Source organism: Megalobrama amblycephala, linkage group LG13, assembly GCF_018812025.1.
Source record: "Megalobrama amblycephala isolate DHTTF-2021 linkage group LG13, ASM1881202v1, whole genome shotgun sequence".
Taxonomy (NCBI): Eukaryota; Metazoa; Chordata; class Actinopteri; order Cypriniformes; family Xenocyprididae; genus Megalobrama; species Megalobrama amblycephala.
Window position 1 is genome coordinate 9,881,673 of NC_063056.1, and position 9,506 is coordinate 9,891,178.

Sequence of the window (9,506 nt, forward strand, 5' to 3'; positions counted from 1 at the left end):
TTATTACTACCTGTATCTGCCATGAAGCTAACATCAATCAATCAATCAATCAATCAATCAATCAATCAATCAATCAATCAATCAATCAATCAATCAATCAATCAATCAATCAATCAATCAATCAATCAATCAATCAATCAATGCTAAACTTCTGGTCACATGACGGATATCATGCAATGCAAAAACAGAAAATTTGATGCATTTCCAGTGTTTGCTGCAGTGTGCAGGCAACCTGTTACTCTACCAAGTCATCATATGCACAATTTTCATTTGCTGGGCGATAAAACTGGTGAAAAGTGCTACAGACACACATTAAAGGAAGGACCTGAGCGATTTCTTTTAACATTACCCAAAAAGAAAACACCTAGCAAATACTCTACACTATTAAAAATAAAGGTTCATTGAAGAACCTTTAACATCAATGTAATCTTTCCATTAGGGATGTGACGGTGAGGAAATGTTCTCACCGGTTAATTGACGTGTGACAACACCGGTAATAACGGTATCACCAGGGGTGGAGGGTTGTCCCTAATTCTAAAGCGAAAGTAATGTTGTTCAGCTCAGGCTGCATTGAGCAGACATTCTCGCTCCAGACACTACATTAAATGTAGTGTATGTTCTCTAACTGAACTAAATGATTTTTATTACTATTTAAAAAAAAAAAAAAAAAAAAAAAAATCAAAACAACGGTGGGGGCAGTGTTGCGGTGGAACCGACGTTGCGGCTGAACACAGACTATCGCAGCAAGCCTACTTTTCATTGCAAAAAAGTTTATTTATAGTGCAAAAAAAAGTTGCTCAAAGGAAAGAAAAAATGGCTCATTTAAGAACTGTTTGTGGAAAGGTTCTTTGGAGAACCACAATGTGGTTCTTTTATGGCATCGCTGTGAAAACTCCCTTTTTCCAAGCATAATGTTTAAGAGTGCATAAGAACACGCTAACAACACTCAAGACATTTACTTTAAATTTTCAAGCAGTTTATATTCAATTTCCCCTAGACGTTTTGTCATACAGGTAAGGCTGGGTATTTCTGAAATGCTCCCTGTCTGATATTTCCCTTTTTCTCCAACTCAACACGCACACCCACTCGATTTCTCATCTCAAGACTCGACGCGGTGCTCGCTCCTTAACCCTGCCACGTCTTCGACAGCTCACTCCACGATTTGTGCCAAGAGATCAGCCCTCTTTACAGATAACAGGCTGAGGAGACGAGAGAGGCCTGCGATTCATGCACGCACAACGGGAGGGGTTCTCATCTGAACCGAAAAAGGGACAGGTACAGCTCGTCAGCAGACAGAGCGATATGAAGCATCTGGCACGTCCACCTAAAGGGAGTGAGAGAGAAAATGCAAGTTTCTAAAATCTGAGAAACTAAACAAAAGCATCTGCAATCTGAACAGACTGGAGCTGTGATCCATTCAAAAGCAACGCATCAGAGATCGCTCCAAACATACAGGAGTGAAAAATAGTTGAATCAATAATTAAACGTTTCCTTTTGCGTCACAACACCACAATCCTGAGGGATGACAGGCCACTTGACTGACAGATCTAGAGCATTTGATGGTAGATAGATCGGCGGGGTCTCTGCTCCGTGTGTGAAGTGGGAGTCGGAAACCGCAGCAGTCTGGCTGAAATTCTCCTGCATCTGCCAGGTACTCCCAGGTATTAGGAGTATTAAACTTCACAGAGTCATAAAACATATCTATCATGCTGATAGTAGCAGTCAGCGGGGTTTTAAAAAGACATATTTGAAGACGCACCTCTGTTTGGTCTTCTCTTTATTCACATTCAAAACAGTTCATAAAGATGGAGATAATAGAGGAATCAATTGGTGTATTAAGGTCTGGAGAGGTATTGATTAGCTCCATCAATAATTCAGTGAGGAAATACTAGCAAACACTCATGCACGGCCTGCCTTTCATCAACCAATGACTCTGCATTGCATTTTTATTCTGTGTGTGTGTGTGTGTGTGTGTGTGTGTGTAAGAAGAAAAACAGACTATTATGTTCAAAAAGGCTGCATTTACAGTCAAACCAAAAATTATTCAGACATTTTTTATATGTTTTGATATATTTTACTAGTGGGTACAGGACACTATAGTTCATTTATGTAAGTGAGGATAGCAAAATAAAGTAAACTGTGACAAACTGTATTTGATCAAAAACTGCAGCTTTAAAGGTGCTAAAGAGGATATTTTCGTCGACTGAGAAACCAAAGACTGTTAGTGAGTTTTTGAAATGAGCACATGCGTAAGAACAACCCCCTCCTTTACAGCTCATTTCGAGGGAATGCCTCCCAAATCTCGTGCACGAATATTGGAACACGAGTGTTTACCACCGGCATTCGCTGTGTCGTGTTAGTAGATTCATTATGTCGGACTCACCGCAGGTAACTCATAATCTGCAGTTGTTACTCCTGTCTCCTGACTAAAACATTGCATGCAGCGCCTGTGGAGTGTGGAAAGTTACTGAAGCGCGCAGCCGCGCACGTCTCTCACAAGGAACGTCATGGCAGTGATTGACAAGCCAGAGGGCCAATCTTTTTGGATTGGCTGATGTTTTTAAGGCCCTACCTCGTGCACAGATGATGTATATTAATATTATTCCTTTCAGTGCGCCTAATAAATAGTCTTTTATCAGTTAGTAAAGACAGTTTCAAGTAATATTGCAAAAATGTATAAAACAAAACATCCTCTTTAGCACCTTTAACTTTTGTCCATATCATTATATATCCGAGTCAAGAGAAAGACTGACTGCTCAAGTTAAATGCATTGCATTGTAGGATACATTATTATACAGCATTCCTATAGCTCAAAAGAGAGTAAAATCTGAATAAAAGAATAAAATCTGAAAAATAACACAATGCATACGTGTTAAATGGGTCAATGGTGTGACGGGTCATTTTTCTGTCCAAAGGCCTTAATAATAATAAAAAACTAAGAAATGACATCCAAAGTATGTAAGTTGGTACAACTAGATCTCTTTAAACGAATCCAAAAGGTATTAATTATATTTTGCAACATAAAGGTATTTTAAAAATTCTGAAGTGTCAAAAGGTCATTTGGTTTAACCGTTCAAAGGCCAAAACAGCCATTTAATTTGTGATTAAAATATTTTAAAATGTAATAAATGTATATATTTTTTATTCTGGCATGATTTTATAACATAATGTATCAACAAAGTGCAAAATGGCATTACATTATGTGTAGAAGTCGTTGCTTTGTTATGAGAAAGAATGTCCAAAAAAATGAATTTCATTGATGTCATTCGGAGTAACCAATATAAAGAGACCATTTTGGATCAAGTCATGCGGTCAATATCATGTGACAGGTTGTGCCATCATTCAGACACCTGCGAAGGACCACATGGTTGTAAAGCAAAGCAACTAACGCTCTCTTAACTATTTGAAAAATTCATGTTATCACGAAACATCAGGTCATTCGGTACAACTGCTATAAAACATGGAAAATGTTGTAACATTTTAAAAACTTGTACTAAATATAAAATATTTGATTGTTCTTTTGCTAGATATCAGCCTGTTAGCATTGTTAGAAAATAGTGCCATTCGGTAAAACAGAAATTTTGGTTAAACTGAATGACTTTTTTGGTGACAAATTTTGTTCATGTTGTAAAAAAAATGACAAAAGCAGTGTTAATTGATTATAAAAACCACAATCTCATTGTTAACACTTAAAGTGATGTCACGTGTTTTTAGGCCAAAGCATTTTTTGTCACATACAGCAAAAAAAAACAAAACAATTTTTGTCACTATCCGATAGCTGCCTGTCCCCTGAACACACTGTAAAAAAATGCGGTCTCTGTAGTCGCCACAAGCTCCGAAAACGGCAATAAAAACAAACTGGTGCAGCCTGGACCACTAATAATAATAATAAACATGCTCCAGCCAATAACCGACAAGAATGATTTTAAATGCGCGTTCATGACTGTTTCAGGAAGCACGGAGGGGAGGGGGGGGGAGGAGGAGGGAGGGTCTAGCTAGCCTCTGTTTTGTTTGACAACACTTTGAACGTCAACAGGAAGTTACTCCGCTCAGGATCGCTTAGAGAACCTTTAATAAAACTTCAAAATTAATTATATCTCCGTTATGTTTTTTGTTTTTTTACCCTTTTAAAAACCTTATTCGTCAATGACCCATATGTGCTTAATGTGCTTCCCTAATCTTGAAACCAACCAGCCAGCACCACTGTTGTGGATTCTCATAGATACCACTCAATTTAACAAATGTAGTTTGTAATCCGTGTATTCCATGCATACAAAACATGTGCGTGCTATGCTAGGTACACATAATGCATACTGCAAAAATAGTACAAGTTTCTGAAGCTCTTTTACTGGTAAGCTAAAGTCAAAATGAGAGGGGGGAAACAGAGTAGGAAGGGTTTGGCCTAATAAATTGGCATCTCATTCAGAGATCAGCATGTAGAGTGTATTATTCATTATTCATGCTCATTAAATTCGGGGCCTCATATAAGCACAGGCTGCCATCTCCCTGCCAAACCCCCTCGGTTTTCAGATGTGCCCACTTGAGACCAGCGGATCTGAATCCAGGACACCGCAGCCGAATAACACGCCTGAGGTCCCCAAACAAAAACACACAGTCCGCTTCCAATTTCATCCCAACACATTTAACAAAACACACAATTATGTCCCCTCCGCTCCCTTTCTCTCTCACACACGTCCACGTGAAGGGGATTTTCAATTACGGTATCTGTGAACTTGCATATTAATGGTCCCGTGAAGCTTGTTTGTTTTGTGAGAGAGAGGCAGTTGTCACCACATGTCCTACGAGCGAAGGAGCGACAGTGCCAAATCGCTCCCCTGCGGTATACTTTCCTACAGACCCCCACTTCCTCTCTTCTGATGAGGTATTAAGGTTTGATGGCCTGCGTCATTGCTTGTCTGCTCTGAACATTTGTAAAAACATAAAGCTAAGTAAGAGCTGGCTCACGTTTCACAGGTCCCCTGTCGATTTGAGATTTTCTCACCATTACAGATCTGCAGTCACGACGCTCAAGAGCACATGCCAGGCAACCATGTGAGACGCCTGCAAGTGGTCCAAGGCAGAACGCCGCAACATAAGTGGACCGGCTTGACTTCTGAGCAACAACTGGCAGAGCTCAAACCTCCAGCCTTCCCTCGCAGGACTGGAACATTGAGATGTTTTACAAGCTAAAACCATCGCTAGGCCTCTGCCGTGTTCAGCAGTCGAGCGAAAAGTGGATTTGACATACAGGAAACAATTATTTATAAGGACACGCATGCCCAAAGGCCCAGGCAGCTGCGATGTCCTGGACCCTCCAGCTCATATTGGTCTCTCTTAGGGGACGAATCCCTCTGAAAAAAAAATAAAAATAAAGCCCGGAATAGAGTCTAATGCTTTCCCATATGTTTGTGTGGAGTGAATGTGGCCAAAGCTCTGGTCAGATCTTTCATGGACTCCTAATGTACTGGAAAGTCTGCTACAGTCTGCTGCCGCGGTTCCCCTTCCAGAGCGCGAGTCCGGTCCCAGCTGCCGCGAGGGGGGCGAATGCCCAGAGGACTGGTTGTTGTCAGGTCGGGTTATGTTTTAATAGCAGACACTTCAGCGCTGGATTTGAGCAGGACTATGTCAGAAACAAGAGGTCTAAATAAACAGAGAGGCCAGTCCCGCTCCTCATTTATCACCGGCTCTGACAGAGGCAGGGCGGGGGACTCATCTGGAATCGTCCTCTGCGAGCGTCCATAAGGCGAAACGTGAGCCCTCTGCACTCTCGCTGCTCGCGGTGCCAGAGCTGAACAGGGCTGCATGTCAGTCCTCCTGTCTGACGTTTCTGTATGCGTGTCTGTCATGTCCATTTTCACGTGGGTGGTGTATGAGCTTTTTTCTGCTCGTCTTGAATCGGGAATATTCCAGTGCAAGAATCTGTCTTTACCAAGACAAAAAGTACACCTTTTGTTCTTATCACTTTGTTAAATATTAAAACAGAAGAATGTTTAACCTCATGCTCTGTTTGGAATCTAAGGGGCCATTTACACAACACCGTTTTCAACTAAAAACGGAAAACTTTGTATGCGTTTTGTCTGTTCATTTATGCAACAACGCCGTTTTGGGGGCCTGAAAACTTGTGTTATCGTCTTCGTGTAAATTACAAAAACGTGAATTTGTGAAAACGGTGATGTCACGTGCATATGTATTTTGTGTTCAGTCTATAGGTGCGTAGTGTTTCTTTACAAAGTGACATCAACTACTGGCCTGGCATGAATAATTCAGGGTGAACGGGGATCATTTTCACAACTTTGTCTTATGTACGCAAAAAGCAGAAAGAAAAACTTTTCAGTTTTTTATTACTTTGTTTTTATGTAAACGAACCCTAAGACACTCATGGTCCAAAAACATAGCTGAGACTAAACCCGGTTCATTCTTTCTGTTGACCGATTATAAACAAGGTTTATGCAAGGAATAATCAGTCAGCTGGTCATTATTACAAAATAAACCCTGACGTGACAAAGCCATCAAACTAGCACAGTTACTATGCATGGGACAACAGTCAGTTATACAGTGTAGAACAGTGGTTCTCAACCAAGGGTCCAGGGCCCAAAAGGAGGCCTCAGCAAACTTTCAAGGGGGCCACAAGATGATTATATTTGGGGCTGCACAATTTAAGGGAAAAAATCGTATTCTGATTTTTCTGATAAAAATTGCGAAAAAACAAAAGAAGATTTCTCATATTCAGAGCAGATCCAGATGGTGTTCATGCCGGAGCAGCATTTACTGGGAATCAAGCCGTTCTGAGATGCTGCAAACACCGATGTATCATGACTTCTGTCATGCTCAGGATTGGACTCAATGACCAGACCTGAGGTAAAACTCAAGCAGGTACGTTTATTTGGAGATATGGTAGGAACACAATGCATAAACAGGTAAGAAATAATACTTGAGATCATTAGCAGATGAGATAGTCTTGTATTGTTGACTTTGAGTCTTTGACTGAGACAATGACTGAGGGAGTGTGTGTGCTCTATATATAGTGCTGGTGATAAGGGCTAGAGGAGTTCCAGGTATGTGTGGTTAGGTGCCAGGGAGGATGATGGAAAATGCAGTCCGTGGCAGCTTCACATTGAAATACATATATATTTAATTAAATCGCAGCATTTGCGTTTAGCCATATTGCAATTTCAGTATATTATTCCGATTAATAGTGCAGCCCTACGGCAAACACACACAAAAAATAAATAAATAAAATAAATATATATATAAATAAATAAATAAATAATTGAAATAACCTAAAACAACTAAAAATCAAGACTTTGTTTTCTCAACATTTTTTTTTCTTTTTCCCCCTTTGAAGAATCAGCATTTGCTCAGTCTTGGAAAACCTGGATATATGAGAGGATTAAAAGTGTGATTTCTAGACCTTGAAAAGTCATGTAAATTAGTTGGCCGATTATTTTTCCGATTTTATTTATTTTTATTTTATTGACAAATAAACACTATTGCACATCCTGCCCAATGTACTTCAAACAAATGTGCCAACTGAATGCTATGAAAATATACAGTGCTTAATTTATTAGACTACCTGTCATAAAAAAGAGAGAACACACATATTTTAGGAATCTATCAAAAACTTGTTTAAAGCTAAAAATGGTATTGACATTTGTTAGGAAAATAACAAACTGAAATAACTAAGTAGTTTATAAATAATATTCCCACATGATATCCAAAAAAACTTAACAGTCTCTGTTGTTATTGACTGTAATTGGGCATCTGAGGAAAAAAAAAAAAAAAAAAAAAAAAACAACAACTATGAAGTGTTTTACTTTTTCCTGCCTTTCTTGTGAAACAGTAAAATCAAAAATTCATGGATAACAACAATAAATATAAGAAACACTGCTGTAACTAAAGAGCTTACACATACTGGTGGATTGATCATTACAGAAACATGAAAAATGATTTTAGCACCAATACTGATGGTTTAGGCTGCCCTGACCTGTGGCACAAACCATACATTGGGTGTCATATGTCTAATAACTTTAGCACTGTATACAGTGAATATAGTTTAAATCTCTCTACATTAAAAATGAAGACTAATATTAATAGTCTCCCTCTCTCATGCGGTCCATCTGTCTGAGACGGGTGCGCGTGCCGGTGCTCATTCAGTAAAGTTTAAAGTTTAATGCAGACGGTCAGGACAAGCCTCATGCAAAATGGAAATGCTCACGTGAATTTGTAACATATACAGATAAGGATATAGCCGTAGAATGAACATTTTATGCTAAGGAAGCACATGCATCTCTCTCATGTTTTGATCAGCTTTGATCACGTACCTTTCCTGCAGCTGCTCAATCTGTTTCCTTCATTATTTTTAGATGCATTTTGTCCGTAGAAATGCATTATTCAGTGCTGCAATTTGATGTGACTGGCACGGTGGGCAGACCCGACTAATCGATAATGAGAATCGCTGTCGATGATTTTCATTATCGATTATTATCGATTTTATTGAAGTCACTCATTTTGAATATGTAAACTAGGAATTCCCATTGATTAAATTAAGTTTTGAAAACAAAACTAGTGCTAGGAGGCCTTCGAATAATGTTGTAGACAACGGGTGGGCCTTGGAGTCAAAAAGTTTGAAAAACGCTGGTGTAGCACCATTATACAAAAATACAGACTGCAGAGATTTAATCAACAAATTATTCCAGAGAGCCACATATACATGCAACAATGCCTTAGGATTGAACTAAAACAAGCTATCTTAGGAGGCAACATAAAGTTGCCTACTTTTTGGAACAGCCTTCGGATCAAAAGGGCATCAAGATGCCTCTATAAGAAGTACACTGGATTCTGGAACTGAGTACAAGTTTAAATACAGGAGTTTGGATCTCTTGAGTTGCATGTGCTCAGCTCTCGCTCTCACTGGCTTATATCTAGAGTGTTTGAGAACAAACAGAACATCAAAGGCTCATGTTCGACAAAAATAAGGTACGAGTGAATGCAAACATGCATTCATTTAGTCCTATCTGCCCTTTTTTTGCGTCTGCCTTTAAAGAATCTGTTTGCTGAGATCAAAAGCTTAACCTTGCGACCGAGGAGAATTCAGTCACTGGGTTTGATTTCATAAGGCAACTTTGTGTGGTGTCTGAAGGACTGCAGAGGGCACAGATGCGGAGGAGTTTACTAATGCCACATGTTTACTGATTCAAACTAACAAGTTATGGCAGGCTAAGAAAACAACTGCCAATTAGCAACTTTCACAGTGTGTTTCAAATTGAAAAGGGTTCCCTTGTGGGAACAGTGACAACTTATGTCAGAGATATTGCTCTCAGACACCATCATGGATGAGGTGTCTACTGGACATTAAGTGAATGTTTTAAGTAAAACAAACTAACAACTAAAAAGTGTTTTCTTTTAATCACAGTATTATAATGAAATAACTATGAGGTTGATTTTTTTTTCTTCATTACTGTTATGTGTTTAGTAGTGGGTGAACTTCTGTATGTATTTTACAGAAG

The 9,506-nt window shown here is 39.2% G+C and overlaps 1 long non-coding RNA gene across 1 annotated transcript in view; it reads right to left on the reverse strand.

Annotated features, from left to right (window-relative positions):
* Nucleotides 1-765: 765 nt before the first annotated feature.
* LOC125243413 overlaps nt 766-9,506 on the reverse strand; it is a 49,869-nt gene continuing 41,128 nt past the window's right edge. The window contains exon 3 of the long non-coding RNA XR_007179045.1: nt 766-1,324. This is a non-coding gene — a long non-coding RNA (uncharacterized LOC125243413). The remainder of the gene's footprint in view (nt 1,325-9,506) is intronic.